Raw genomic sequence first — 16,939 nt, 5'->3', positions numbered from 1 at the left:
GTCTTCTGTGCTAAAAGGTAAGGAATCAATTCAACAGAATTTATTGACAAGCTGCCATGTATTTAGCGCTCTACTCAACATTGTGGTAGACACAGTCGTTGTTAAGATCTATGTGGTAGAGACAATGATTGTTGCTATCTATATGCATTTGCTCTATTTCAGACCCTATTCTAAGTTAATTGTATTTATTAACTCATTTAATTCATGCAATCTTATGAGTCTATGATGCTTTTAGTAGATATATGTGAAGCAGCATGGAGTCATGAAAGAAATAGTCTTTCAAATGTCAGATGATTTGGGAAATTCTACTCAATTCATTTGGTTCTGGTGTAAGCAATTCTCTGGAAATGGAGTGGATGGGGTTTTGTAGTATTTAGAGAAAAATACTGTATTACTAAGTCAATCAACATGTTTTTTTGTACAAATAAAGCCATGACCTGCATATGTTGAATGGGTTATCTCAAATATTCTATCTCCAATAGTTTTTGAAGCTATTATGTAAATTTAATGCTAGGTTTTTGGTTTATAATCATAACAAGAGAAGAAGAAATATGTATATCAATAATGAAAATAAATGAAAATTGGAGGCTTTCTTGTTTGTAGAAAGGATTGTAAAAAGAGTTTGTTAGATTTATGACAATAAAGAAAGAGAATATAGGGGAAAATCCTGTTTATTACTCTTAGAACATTTTTTGTTTAAAGAGTAAGAAAGCTGTTGAGAAACATGAAAATAATTCAGGAAAATAGTACTGAGTAAAAGACTATAATAGAGACATTGAGAAAAACATTATGCTCAGGAATAATGTTTAAGTGATCTATTTTTTTTAAAGAAATACAACCTTAAGAGTTCCATAACTTATGCTGCCTGAATTTAATTTAAAAGTCTTATGGAAAAATCAATTAGCATTCATTAAAAGCTGAGTTAACATTACAAAATTTGTGGGTGAGCTGATTGAAGAAACTGCCACACGAAGAGCACAAAGAAAGAGAAGATTTTCTCCTTTAAAAACCAATGTAACATGAGGACATAAACATGACAATAATAGGGGAAAAACATAAAGAACAGTATGGATACAGAAGTAAAGAAATTAAAATATATTATGGATTTGGCATTTTTTAAAGCTAGAAATAAAAGGAAATCTGTCAAATTCTAATTATTATGTAACAAAAAATTTCAAAATGGTCTTTAATACTAAAACCCATTCTCATCTCTAAAATTATTATCAACACAGTACAGATGTAAATAAATCAGGTTAAACAATAAGGAAGTAGGTAAATGAATTTGTCATCAGAGCCTTTGGTTGTCAATTTTTTTCTGAGCCTACAAAGAAATAGCTATGATGATTACTGTGTTTACCATTAAAAGAGAAAGTTGGTTAAAACAATTAATTATTGAAAACACATATGTATAACACCCAGTGCTCCATTCAGTATGTGCTCTCTTTAATACCCATTATACTCAAACAATGAATCATGGAATATTACATCAAAAACTAATGATGTACTGTATGGTGATTAACATAACATTATAAAATTAAAACAAACAAACAAACAAACAAAAACACGTATGTATCAGTCAACTTAAGCTGCCATAAAAAAACACCATAGCCTAGGTGGCTTAAACATCAGAAATTTATTTCTCCGGGCACCTGGGTGGCTCAGTCATTAAATGTCTGCCTTCAGCTCGGGTCATGATCCTGGGGTCCTGGGATCGAGCCCCACATCGGGCTCCCTGCTCCGTGGGAAGCCTGCTTCTCCCTCTCCCACTTCCCCTGCTTGTGTTCCCTCCCTCACTGTGTCTCTCTCTGTCCAATAAATAAAATCTTTGAAAAAAAGGAAAAAAAAAAAATTTCTCACAGTTGTGCAGGTTAGAAAATCTAAGATCAAGGTGCTGGTAAATTTGGTTTCTGATGAGAGTGCTTTTGCTAGTTTGTGAACAGCAGAATTCTTGCTGTGCCGCCACATGGCAAAGAGAGTGAGCTCTGGTGTCTCTTCTTACAAAGGCACGAGCCCTATTGGATGAATGAAGGCACCATCTTATGACCTCCTTTATTCTTTATCACCTCCTTGCAAATATTTTCTATATCTCCCAAAATAGTCAAATTTGGGGGTTAGGTCTTTAACATAATGAATTTTGGAAGGACACAGTTCAGTCCACAGCAACACAGAAATTTGGAATTGCATCGGATGCCTCGATACCGTGTGCCTTACCCTTCATTTTTCCATTTTTGCCATTAAATCTTTTGATAAATGAGGAAAATCAGAAGCATTTAATATTGCTTGAAAAACAAGCTATCAAAAGAAAGAGTATATAGCAGAAAACCAAGCTTGCCAGTTCAATGTTTTTCAACCTGATTTTAAAATCTGACAATATTTATTTTTAAATAAAATAAAATTAAAACAGTATAAAAATCATTATTTTATATTTTATCCTAAAGGGAATGATGAAGTTGATCAACATGCTTCGTGGTGAGATAAAGAACAAGCTATAATATGGCCCAGATAATAAAATATCTTGGTGGCAGCAGCACCTATGGAAATGCTGCTTCATAATCATAATATAAAATAAGATGACTTTGCCCTTTAATGGGACATCTAACCTTGTTTAATGTAGACAAAATTTGGCCCAAATTAATCAGACGATTTTAAATAAAGCAGACCATACCACTCCTGAAAAAGTTCTCTGGGATCACTTTAACTGAGAGAAAAAATGAACAGGCCCAGAAATCTAGAGGACATACCAATCTGAGTATACAGGAGAGAAATTTAAATTATTCACCAATTTCAACCAAGTCACCACATCTTCTCTGGATTAATTTAAGTTTCTAATATATCCCGGTTTCTACTCTAGACCTCTTCAAACCAGTTGTCAAAATAGCTGTCAGAGTGATCTATTAAAAATGGAAATCAGGTCACATGCCTCTCCTGCTTTAAACTTTCCAGTGACTTCTCATAAATGCAAACTGTTGAACCTGATTTATAAAGCCCTACATGAACTGGTGTCTGCCTATTTCCATGCACTTATGTCTTGTCACTCTCTTCCTTACCCACTATGCTCAGAAGGCCACACTGGACTTAGTGTCCTTGAATTCATCAAACTCATTTGCATCAAACTCTTGGCTCAAGGACACTTGCAATGGATTTCCCATTAAAAAAATAAATAAATAAATAAAAATCTTTCTGCTTTCTGTCTTTAGCTGATGACTTACCAGGCAGATCTCAGCATAAATGTCATCTTTCTGAAAGACATTTCCTGACCAACAAATTTAAATTATCAATTAGACATCTTTATGCTATTGTACCATCTTAATTGTCTGCATCTAAGTTAGCACTTTCTGAAGGGTTATTTGTGTATTTATTATCTGTACTTGTCAGCTTTGCTGCTGTAACAAACAATCTCAAGCCACAATGGCTTATAATAGGTTATTTCTCTATCAAATTGCATGAATACTGCTGGAAGCTGTAGTTATGCTCCAGGATTAGGCTCTATGCCAGTCTGTGGCTAGGTTATAGGTTTGTTATTGCATTCCAGGCCTCAAATTAAAATCATACTACTTTGCAAATATATGTATTCTTGTAACAGAAGGAGAGACTTGTGACATTAAAAACTGCTTGGACATGCTGCATATACCATGTCCACTCACATCCATTGTCCAGAACAAGTCATGACCAAGACCAAAATCAATGAGATGAACATATATATACACATATATTTTATATTGTATTTATTCCTCTCATGGGGAACATGGACAAGTCACATGACAATAAATGGGAATGTGTAATCCTCTTAAAAGGAAGACAAGAATGAAAAAGTACAAACCGTCAATACAATCTACAACACAGTGTTTTAGCCACTTAGAACTGGGCCTTTTTTCTCTTGATCATTGCTCTAACTCCCAAACTAAGCAGTATCTGACGTACATATTTGTTTAATAAATACACATATGGGGAATTATGAACGGTTACATGAATATTCCTGTGTTTCCATCATCCTGTGGTCCACTAACCTTTCACTCCATTGCCAATTAGCTAATGATCTATTAGTGGCTTCATGTTCTGTCTCATTGATAGAGAATCTTTACTCCCAACTATAAGGTGAAATGAGTATAAGGAACAGATTCTAGGATGAAGAAATCAGCTAACAATGCTGTAATTTTATTGTACAAATACATTAAATGGCAAATATAATGTGTTAAGCCATTATAATAGATAAGCATTAAAAATCTACTCTATATATTTTTTTCCCATTAACTGGACAATCAGGACTATACTGATAGCCATGAATTATCAAGTTCTTACTATATGTCAGTCACTATGCTAAGCAATTTTTGTATGTTGTCTCTTATATTGTCTTCATAACAATTGTGTGAGATGTATTATTCCCACTTGAGAACAAAGTAAATCAAGTAAGCTAGTTGTACACAACTGATAATATGAAACTGAGCTGAGAATTGAATACATACCTGATTAACTAAAAAAAAAAAAGCCCATATTCATTAATATCAACTACTTACCCATAAGGAAATACTTAGCTTACAAAGTAAAAAGTAAATGATATATTTTACAAAGATACTATTTTTAAACAAAGAAAATAATGACTATCTAACACTGACAAGAATTAGGAATTTATTTCGAATATTTCCCTGTTACAGCTAGCTGGACTTGTTCATGAATACAGTGCCTGCTTATATAATTATGCTTTAAAAACTACCTTGGGCCAAACAAGTCATCATCTATCATTTGTCAGTCTTATGGCTTTAAGAAAAACTTACCTGCCTCTGAATTATACATATTTGATCAGCTGTAAACTTAAGAACCAAAAATAAACAAATAAATAAATGAAACAAGGAGAAACTAAAAAAGAAAAAGATGAATACAAAACATCCCAAAGAAATTTTCAAAGTTCATCTCAACTTTGCAAAAACAAAGAAAAAATCTGAATGCTTTTATTTGCTGCCTGGAAATAGGATGTAGCCTGGCTCAGAAAAGATTTAATATTTAGATTCTATAAAAATGAGAACCAACTTCTTTAGATAAATTGTAAAAGAGTTTATATTGTAAACCAGATTGTCCTCAAATTTTTATTTTACACTTTTGACTAGAGACAAGTACACAGCTTTTTTGTGATTTTTATATGACTTAGCTGTATTAAATGAAAGCCTCATTTCTCATTTCAATAAGTTCTTTGTAATGTGATAGGGAAAGTGAAGAGTTCCTCCTTACTCTTCTCTCTTGTGTTGAAATTCATATTGAAAGCAAATGTTTGGCTAACTGGATTAATGGGGGTTTCCTGAGAAGAAATCATGGATATGTGGGTTATTGAGCTTGTGATTAGTAGTGGGAGGGGGCCACTTTTGTTTGAACTATTAGGAATCCAAGTAAAAAACAAAAATTCTGATTCTGTCCATGGGAAACAAATCCTTAGTGCAGGTGAGTGACTGTATGGTAGAGTGACTCCCTGTAACATATTGGTTTGTAATGATTTCAAGTCCAATTGTTTAGGACTTAAGGAAAGTTGTTTTGACCTAAGGGTGAATTTTAGACCATGTCAAGATGATATCGGCAGAACTGTTATGTCACTGGGTGCAGAGGAGTGACTATGATGTAATGGGCATTTAACTTTAAATATTAAGAATTTCTGAGCACTTGCTGCCAGTATTCAGTCTACATTTTGCTAATTTAAATAGCTCTCTGAAGAGCTTGACACACCTGCTCTTGTTGTGGTCAGGCTACTCTTGTCAACAGTGGTGTTAAACCATGCAGCAGGCTCAGGAAGAGAAGGGATATCTGTTCCTGCCTTGGTAAGGCTATGCCTCGGAGGGAGTGGTGTAATCTGTATAATGGCCTCCAGAGCAAGAACCTGCAGAGGAACCCACCTTGCTTGCCAACACTGGTGCCATCATTCACCAGCTGTGTGCCCAGCAGCAAGGTACCTAAGCGCCAACAGCTGATACCCAGCTTTTAATTGGAAGTACTGATTCTACCAAGAACCAACTAATAGAAAGCTATACCTCAACTACATTTGGACTTTGATTTCCCCTTTGCTCAGAAAAGTCATGTAATTAATCCATCATTGGCTTGGAGTATGTTATTTCTTTATTGGCTTATTAAGAGACATCATCCGTATGCTATTGGCTTGTAAACTATTACAATTCCCACAGTGAACCTGGAAAAGACAAATCTCAATCTCTGAGAATACTTTACCCTGAATAACACTCCCTTTGTATTTGGTAAGTAAAAATCACATGGTAGTTTGCAGTTAATCTGGATATTTAATACTTTTATTTCAATGTTTTTCAGCTTTTTTTATTTACATATGTTTATAAGCAAATTGACACATAATTCTTCAAAAAAATGTTAGTATTGGTTTTTTAAAGCAGTTTTTTTTTTCTAAATTGGACTTTATTCACATACACATGGACAAATATGAAGAACGGGAGAAGAGAAAAACATTTTTGAGTCCCTGTTAACAGACTGGGTGTTTTTGCTTATTCTACACCATTTAATCTTCAAAATAATCCTCATGGGTAGGTATTTTTAGCTTCATTTTTTGCAGATGAAGAAAACGAGACTCAAAGAAGTAGTGTTATGGGAATATAATAACACTAGTCTAATCAAGTCTCCACATTTCCTGTTGATGAGCATTTTGATGGCCTTAGGAGAAATGAGTTGGTAACTTATTTTTAGCCCTTGCTCCAAGTCATCCGTGTCACAGGAACACGGCTTACTATAAGGTGATCATAGCAAAATTGTGTCTTTTTGATTTTGCAGGGAAAATAAATTTCCTAATCTCTCTAGATAACAGTGAAAATACTTCAGTTCCCTTTTACCAAAAAAATATGGCTCGTAAGTATGACAAAGAAACAAATGAATAAATAATAGTGATCTCAAAGAAGTCAAATCAGTTGGAAATACTTTGGACAGATTTTTGAGAAAATGTAACAGCAGTAACAGAAATGTATGTTAGTTCTTCAGAACATTTTCCTGTTTATGTCAGTCTGAGGAGATGATAAAGTAAGACAGTGGAGTAGACTAGGGAGAGAAAATGTGAGTAGCACTTTATCATCGCAAAAATGTTGAAGTGATGTTATAGCGATGAGTTTCCATAAGGCTTGGATTAAAATAAGGTATTGAGCAAGACTTCAAAGTCATACCATATGCTAGACATGCCAAAGCCCCAGCATATAAATGTACTATCGACAGAAGCAAGGAAGATAACTTCTACAATGCTTATCACTTATGTAAAGAAGAATCTTTTCACTTATGAAACCAAAGTGGAACATCCTATTCTTCTATCCCCAGAAACAAAGTAGGTAGGAAAGCTACGACTGTTTTGTTGTTGTTGTTGTTGTTGTTGTTGTTGTTTTTCTGTTTTCCCAGGCCTTCTAAATAATAGCCACACTATAAATATCCCATTAACGCTTGGCTTTTGGGTTTTTAAGCATGGGGCTATTCCTCCCATATTAACATTAAACTTTGGAATATAAGTCCAGCGAGGCTTACCAGACTAGTATTTTGCCTGATATTACCTATACAACAGGCAAGTGTATAGAAATCATGTGCTCTCTGAATGTAGAAAGAGGAATCTTTGCTGAAGTGTGTGATTTGGAAAGTGTCAGCAAGAAAGTGGTATTTAAACTGAACTAAAAAGGTAAGATATGTAATGGTAATGACAAGAAAGAAAAAAAGACAATCGTGCAGTAATTTTTACCTATACATGTAAAGCTGGTAGCTGAGGATGGCAGAATAGATGTGATATCCAATGAACAAATGAGAGAGTGAGAACCAAGGATAAGGTCCAGATTATACATACTCAGAGGGCAAGAATAAGAAAAAGATTTAGCAAAGGAGGAATGAAGGAATAGTAAAATGACAATATTAATTATTAATTAAACAAAAGTTTTAAAGAGAAATTATGAAGAGAGAGGTGATGAGGCGATAAAGAGAAATCTGGCAAATTAAAGATGAGGAAAGGCTTTGACATTAATTGATCATTGGAAATTGAGAAAACAGCTTTAGTGAAGTGGAAGAAGAAAGAAACCTTATTGCACGAGGTCCAGGATAAGTCCATGGTAAAGCTGTGGAATCAATAAATATAGGTTTCACCTTTGAAAAATGTGACCATGAAATGAAGGATTGATATAGGGCAGAAGCTTTAGACTAATAACTTGAGTGAGAGTAAAAGTATAGATTGAAGAAAGTATGTCTTGCTGAGTATAGAAGATACCTGAACAAATTAGTCTTTGATGAGTAAGGAACCAATACAGAGGAAAAATAAAGATAGACTATACAAGAAAACAATCAAACAAACAAATAAAAAACACTTAAAGTCCAAGGAAAACTTTGGTTTTCCTGTAGTGGGAAATACATTTTGAAATTACTGAGAGATAGATTAAAAATATTGCTATAAAGTAGTGAGGGGGCAGCTGTAATTTCCCAAGAACCTACAGTTTTCTCTATTGGCTAATTTTGTGACTTTCTTGGAGAATAGAAGGTCATGTTGGAAAGAAGTCTTACAGCATGCATGATGAGCAGTGAGAAAGAAACCGGATACCTGCTGGAACGGGTTTGAGGGACAGCGCGTTGACTGGAAGGAAAAAGACAGGTGTTCACAGTAGGGAGTTCTACAGCAGAGCTCTTCTAAATGATGAAAAAGTACAAAACATAAATATACGAATTCAGAAATGCTATAAAATGAGGAAAATCTCATCATTGAGATGGCTGAGAAATCAAGATACAGCCTGTTCATCAATAAGGGTTTTCAGAGTGGCTGAGGATGATAGAAGGGAAGTAGGAAAAAAAGAATGTGTGAGTCGGGTGACTAAATTATTTTTTTAAAAGAGTGTGTCCTTAAATAGGTGATTCACAAAGTTTGGTGTGCTTCATAATTCCTCTAGGAAATTTTTAAATATCTGGCCATACCCTCACAGATTAAAAGTCGCTAGGTTTCAGGAAGAACTTAACCACTTATATTTTGATAGTCTCTCCATAGGAATCCTGATGTACTAAATATTGAGATCATTATTCTAAATATGGATATATAAGCACATGGAATAAATGATGAGGGAAGAAATGTTGAAATAAAGTGTAAAGAATAGGCAAAAAGTTAAAGTTTTTAGAAAGATTTCTAATACTTCCTAAAAGCAAGGAAAGGGAAATATTTTCTGAAGGGCCATGCAGTGTACCAAAAGTATGGACTCAACCTTGCATTTTGAGTAGCCCTGTATGGGTGTGATAGTTGAAGATTCCATCAGCTTTATAATTCATCAAATCTCACTGCAGAGTAAATTTCTCAGGGACAGAGGTTGAATATTTCTTTGGTGTCTACCAATTCTTAGAAAATTGCAGAATATCAATAAACATTAGTTTAAGGGAACTGCAACCTCCCATAGCGACTCCAACCAGAAGGCTGAACCTAGTTGTACTACTTGAATTGTGAGAGTTATTTTACTTACCTTGCTACACACAAAAGCAAAATCCTACATTTTATTTTAGTAAGAGAATTCATATTTAAAGTTGCTACTGATTTGTTATAATGAAGAAGCAAGTAAATTAACGTTGGACTTTTTTGTATCTGGAAGAGTCCTTTAGTTCACACATTTAAGAAAATCATCCACTCATGAGTCTTAAAAAACTCACTCAATATTAGTAAAATACCTCAAGTTGAGATATTATTATGAGGTTTTTGCTTAAATAAAGGTTGCTTCCTGAGGGAGGAATGGATGTTTTTGAGTGAGATTTTATCATAAAAAATTGTTTGTGTAGGTTGAACAGAAAAGAGGAAATATGTATGGGGATAATATAAGAATAAAAAAATTAAAAAAAAAAAGAAAAGAGGAAATATGCTGAATGTTTTAGGAGATGTCAAAGCCCTGACCCTGAGAGCTAAGAAGGAACTGCAGGCAGAAGCTAAGGAGAGGGATGAGGGGAGGGAGTTGGGATCAGACTGAAAGTCCCAGGAACAAGAATGGACACTTCACTTTAAGAGGCAATGGTGTCTGGCATCCAATTTTGTAACTTTTTTTTCTATTTTATAAATTCCCTATGATATTCTCAGTAGTTTTGAGTTACCACTGTCTTAGGGTATAAAGGAAAAGGCTGTGTCCATTTTCACAGGTAAAGGATGGACAAAGAAACCACAACGCCATGGCTGGAGATAAAGAAGATAGGTAGAAATAATGAAGAGCCATTTGAAACAAAAATTGAGAGGAAGATGTAACTGATCGCAAGGGGTTCTCAGAAATATTCTGGAGGATACATCCTGATGTAACCGACTGGGACTTCAGTTTAGATATTAAGGGACAGGATATGCAGAAATTTTGGGATACAGAATTGCATAATTTAGAACCTCAGCTGAAACTACCACTTCCAACAAAGAGCTACACACACAATTTACAGAAGTGCAAACACTATGCATACCAAGATGAAAACATTCAAGCATCATGCATAGCAAGCCAAGCACTGCTTCTAAAGTGGAAGTTCATCTGACATTTTGTTCATCTTCTATTTTTATTCCACCCCCGGTGGTTGGCTTCTTAAAGGCTGTCTTGTATGACATGACTTCTCTCTCCTCATTCTAATCCCCCTCCTGTGGCAGAATCCCTACAAGGATACCACCAGAAGACTTTTAGAATTTCAGTCTAGTGACCAAAACAGATTAAAGTACACATTTAAAAACACTTCTATTTTAAACATTTCTTAATTGGAATAATGTGCTTCCATGTCAAGCTACTAAAATATGCTTACTGTATATTAAAAGTACTAATTAATCTTGAAAAATGTGTTAGGATGTAATTATGAAGTTCTAGCAACTTTAATAAGCTTCTCAGATAACTTGTTCTAATGAGGAAAAAAAAATCCCAGGAGATATTCTGAGTCATTAGGTAATATTACACAGTTAAAATTCTCTACCTATGTAGCTATGATTCTATCAATCTTTGTGGGTTCATGCATGTCTAAATTATTTGGGTGGAAAATTTACAGTTAGATAATGACATGTGGTGCATATTTGTAACTGCTGATATTGCTATTATAGAAAACACTGGGAACACTTGGAAAGTTATACACATTACTTTTTCTATTTATATTTCAGCCCCCATACACACACACATATATATATATATTCTGGGGCTTTGTTTCACCTGTCTGACATTACTGTGACTCCAGCATCTCTTTGGCCCTCTCCCCATCTTCCCTCCTCTCTCACATAAGGGCAAAGTTGTTATTTTTTATTTTAGCCTAATTTTTAAAATGTAGAAATATAACTGAAGGGGATAACTAAGAAAGATATCAAGAAATTATGATACACTAATACTGCTTTGCATATGTGCTCATTTTTTATGACTGGGCCCAAAATCATGACTGGCCCTACAGAAATTTTTTAAGATTTATTTATTTATTTGAGATAGTGAGAGCGGGAAGGGGAGGGGCAGAGGAAGAGGGAGAGGGAGATAATCTCAGGCAGACTCCCTGCTGAGCACAGAGCCCAACTTGAGCCTCAATACCAACACAAGGCTCGATATCACAACCCTGAGACCATGAGTTGAGCCAAAACAGGAGTCGGATGCTTAACCAACTGAGACACCAGGTGCCCCCAGAATTTTTTTTTGATGTGGTCAGGCTTCTATTGGAACTTTTTAATATTTCTCCTTATTTAGGTATCCAGTTGCCATGAGCTATTCTTTGGATTCCTCAAATTCATTTTTACTCATCAAATTTTGCTTGCCCTAGTGTCAATCTTTTAGTATTTATTGATGTTACACTGAAAACATAATCAAGTAATAAAGTTATATACAACCTCCACTGTATTTAACTGGGCATTTCAAAAGACAATTTCCATTAATGCAAATGTACTAATTTAATGCCTACTGTGGGCATTGTATTTAGGGGCAACTAAAATTAAATTCCTCCACTCTATTTAATGGGAACTTCAAGAATCCAGGCATAAAATCCCAGTTAAAACATATAAACAAATAGCTGTTTTTCATCTCCTAGTCTCAGCTTTGCATGAGGATTGACTAAGATTTCATATTCTGACCACCTGAATTGTAACTTTCATGGTGTCCTGTCAACATCAAAAGTCACCTGCTGGTCCAAGTGCTTTCTGAGGGAATGTAACATTGTATTTACTGTTGGGCCAAGATATTTTTATATATTATGTATTTAGGTGGTTGTATTTGTACACAAACTAAGTAATATGGTAGCCCTTTGCCTGATTCATTTAAGAAACAAAATGCTAAGATCTCACTCTTTGTGGGACATAAGATGACCACTCCAGACTCACAATCAGAGCAGATCGAGCAGACTTCTAAAAATGGTATGAAGTATATTTGGATGGAATTATTGCCTCTGTGGCACAATGTTATGTCCATATGTTTGTTTCTTTGTTTTTCCTACCTTTAGTTTTGAATTCATTTGTGATAACAAACAATAAGCCTAAACAACAACAAACTGCTTAATAACCACTAAGGAACTAAATAACTAGACCAATATGTTTGACAATGTGTTCTTATAACTACAAAATTTATATACACATACAGATTAAGGGAACCTAATTTTATTCAATATTTTTCCCACAAAATACCCAGAATTCCAACACTAAGCATTGATTAACTCTATGCTTAAGTTGATAAGGACTTGTAGTAGCTTTAGTCGGTAACCTCTCTCACCCGTGTTATGTTAATGTCAATTTGAAAGAAGCACAAGAAAATTTTACTAAGGACTCTGAAAAAGGTTATACATTGTAACCTACTAAAAAAAAAAACCACCAAAACAATTCCTTGAACTCTGTTAATTATAAGGGAAATATTATGATGATATATAAATTATTTCTAATGTTTATAGTTATATATACATGGGACAAAGAGAAATGAGATGTTTAGAAATTAATCTGTTTGATTTATTTTTTAGGTACCTAATTCTAATTTCATTATCAAAATGTACTTTAGAAAATTATTCAATTTGTTTATCTGCACAAATAAGTTAACTAGCTAGTTATATCTATACCACATCTTATATTTCTACTTTATTTTATCTTCTCCATATAAAAGTGGCACAATTATTTTAGATAAAAATGCTAAAAAATTCAACAAGGGAATTGTTGATAAAGTTCTACTGAGTAGAAAACATGAATTTTGCCAGTGATTAATTTCATTGCAGTCATTTATCTGTTCATTTTTATGTAGTTTAAGATAACCACACTTTTTATAAGCATGTTTGCTTCTTTTGCTCAGGCAGGGAGATGTTATCTTTATTATACTGGACAGTAAGCATGCCTATCTCATGCTCTGGAGGAAGGCACTATATGTTCCAAAACTACTCTACTCAAATATCCTTGAGAAATAATTCAGGAGGCTCCTGGGTGACTCAGTCAGTTGAGTGTCTGCCTTCAGCTCCGGTCATGATCCTGGGTTCCTGGGATCAGGCCCTGCATCTGGCTCCCTGCTCAGCGGAAAGCCTGCTTCTCCATCTCCTGCTCACCCTGCTTGTGCACTCTCTCTCTCAAATAAATAAATAAATAATTCTTAAAAAAAAAAAAAAAGATAATTCGGAACAAAAGACATTGTTTCCCTTTAAGAAAAGCAGAAACATGAGAGACCCATAGAGAACAACCTCTCAAAGCTAACGTAATAGATTTTCTGTGAGTATTGAGTTTATGTATGTTTGTGTATGTAGTCTTTTTTTATATTTCATATATGTAAAGCATACAATGACCTATTATCATTTATTAGTATCCAACCAACAATTATTCTCTGAATTTCTCTATAGTACAAGGCAATCTAAAAGGTTTTGAAGGTAAAATATCAAAAGTTCAAAGAAATTGCATACTCAGCCTTCAGTCAAATAACTACATAAACAAATAATTTAGAATTAATTAGGATGACTAGTTTTGAATATATATTTCAAGGGTAATGACCTAGGTTATGGTGGCCTAAGGAAACTATATTTAATTTGAGATCAGAAATACAAGCAGAACTAGGCAAATGATTTTGAGAATAAGGAACATTCCCAGCATAGAGTTCAACAGTTTCCAAGATGGAAAAGAACATGGCAGCCTCAGGAAATAAAAGCACACAGATATGGCTTGAGTGTAGGAACCTGGAAAAGAAAAGTAGAGTATAAGGCTGGAGAACAGATTAGCTCACATCAGGCATAAACTTTTTGGTCATGCTAGTATTTTGCATTGATTCTATGGGCAACATAATGGTATAAGCAAGAGAAGGAATATTTCTCCTACTGTGTCAAACAATCAAGACTGCAACTCAGTTTTATTCACTCCATCACTATTCTCCATTCTGTATAGAAAACTGAGTGCATAACAAACCCTGGGCTGCTTCTCTTCTTGGTAGATTCAACCAAATTGAAATAATTAATGTTCTCCATGAATAATGTAAGCACAATTTTCAGACAAGCATAAATCCAAGAAAATCAGGGAGAAGAAAAGAACTACAAAATGCTGATTATTTTCTGGGATTACATATGAATTTTTCAATTAAAAAATGGATGTTATAATGTTTTCTACTTAGAAATAGTAAATTTTTGCAAAAATAATGAGTAAGGCTCTATTGTGGTGAAATATACACATGAGGAAAATGAGATTTATCACCTAAGTTCCCCTTTTTATTCTTTTACTTTTTCAATGTTTTTATTTAAATTCAATTAGTTTACCTATAATGTATTATTAGTTTCATCAGTCTCAGATTTTTTTTTTATTTATTTGAGAGAGAGAGAATGAGAGAGAGAGAACACCTGAGAGGGGATAGGGTCAGAGGACGAAGCAGACTCCCTGCCGAGCAGGAAGCCTGATGTGGGACTCGATCCAGGGACTCCAGGATCATGACCTGAGCCGAAGGCAGTCGCTTAACCAACTGAGCCACTCAGGCGCCCTCATCAGTCTTATATAATACCCAATGCTCATTATATCATGTGCCCTCCTTAATATCCATCACACGGTTACCACATCCCCCAGCCCCCCTCCCCTCCAGCAACCCTCAGTTTGTTCCTATGATTAAAAGTTTCTTATGCTTTGTCTCCCTCTCTGATTTCATCTTGTTTTATTTTTCCTCTCTTCCCCTAAGACCCTCTGTTTTGTTTCTTAAATTCCACATTTGAATGAGATCATATAATTTTCTTTCTCTCATTGACTTATTTCACATGGCATAATACCATCTAGTTCTTTCCATGTCATTGTAAGTGGCAGGATTTAATTGTTTTAATGGCTGAGTAGTATTCCACTGTATGTATGTGTATGTATATATATATATACATATATATACATACAGTGGTATATATATATATACCACATCTTCTTAATCCATTCATCTGTCAGTGAATACCTGGGCTCTTTTCATACTTTGGCTATTGTGGACATTGCTGCTATAAACATTGGGATGCAGGTGCCCCTTTAGATCACTACATTTGTATCTTTGTGGTAAATCCTTAGTAGGGCAATTGCTGGGCCATAGGGTAGCTCTATTTTCAAATTTTGAGGAACCTCCATACTGTTTTCCAGAGTGGCTGCACCGACTTACATTCCTACCAACAGTGTAAGAGGGTTCCCCTTTCTCTGCATCCTTGCCAACATCTGTCATTTCCTGACTTGTTTATTTTAACCATTCTGAAAGGTGTGAGGTGGCATCCCATTATGTTTTTGACTTGTATTTCTCTGATTCCTAATGATGTTGAGCAATTTTTCATGTGTCTGTTGGCCATTTGTATGTCTTCTTTGGAGAAATGTCTGTTCATGTCTTCTGCCCATTTCTTGGTTGGGTTATTTGTTCTTCAGGTGTTGAGTTTGATAAGTTCTTTATAGATTTTGGATACTGCCCTTTATCTGATAAGCCATTGCAAATATCTTCTCCCATTCTGTCAGTTGTCTTTTGGTTTTGTTGACTGTTTCTTTTGGTGTGCAAAAGCTTTTATTTTGATGAAGTCAAAATTCCCTTACTTCCCTTGCCTTTGGTGATGTCTAGGAAGAACTTGCTGTGGCTGAGGTCGAAGAGCTTGCTGCCTGTGTTCTCCTCAATGATTTTGATGGATTCCTGTCTCAAATTTAGGTCTTTCATCCATTTGAGTCTATTTTTGTGTACAGTGTAAGGAAATGGTCCAGTTTCATTCTTCTGCATGTGGCTGTCCAATTTTCCCAGCACCATTTGTTCAAAAGACTGTTTTTTCCATTGGATATTCTTTCCTGTTTTGTCAAAGATTAGTTGATCATATGTTGGGTTTGGCCAGCAAACCCTGAGGCGCCAAATGAAAGAGATTACTCCAGACACCTTAGTAAGAGATAGGAGAGGATGTGGGGACCAGACACTCTGGGAGTGAAAGGTCCTAAGCCAAACTCTGCCTCCACTTTTATTGTGAACATTATCAATACAACAAGGGAATAAGAAAAACAAGAAGAGCGCGAAGCTTTAATAATCAGGACGGTGACATAGGGAGTATCGTGTGATTGGAACAAGCTGTGCTCGTGATGCATGTGCAGGCAGGAAGTACGTGACCTCCAAAGATAATGTCTCTCCTAAGTCAAGCATTTATTCCCTGGATGAGTGCATTGAGCCACAACAAGGATCTGGCTGTTCTCAGTCCAGAAACCTTAAAGGAGGCCCAGTTTTCTGGGCACTCCTTCTGTGCTTTTCAATGAGTCTCACCCAGTGAGACATGTGTTTATTAAATCTTATCTACCCAGGCACTAAGAATTCCCACAACCATAGAGTTGAAGGACAATTTCTGGGTTCTCTACTTTGTTCCATTGATCTATGTGTCTATTTCTATGCCAGTACCATACTGTCTTGATGGTAACAACTTTGTACTACCACTTATTGTGATGCCACCAGCTTTGGTATTCTTTTCCAATGTTCCTTTGGCTATTCGGGGTCTTTTCTGGTTCCATACAAAATTTAGGATTATTTGTTCCAGGTCTGTGAAAAAAAATTGATGA

This window comes from Mirounga angustirostris, unplaced genomic scaffold, assembly GCF_029215605.1.
Source record: "Mirounga angustirostris isolate CCGP_5_RB_7025 unplaced genomic scaffold, mMirAng1.0.hap1 SCAF_2, whole genome shotgun sequence".
Taxonomy (NCBI): Eukaryota; Metazoa; Chordata; class Mammalia; order Carnivora; family Phocidae; genus Mirounga; species Mirounga angustirostris.
The sequence above is the reverse complement of the archived record's forward strand: the minus strand, read 5'-3'. Positions refer to the sequence as shown.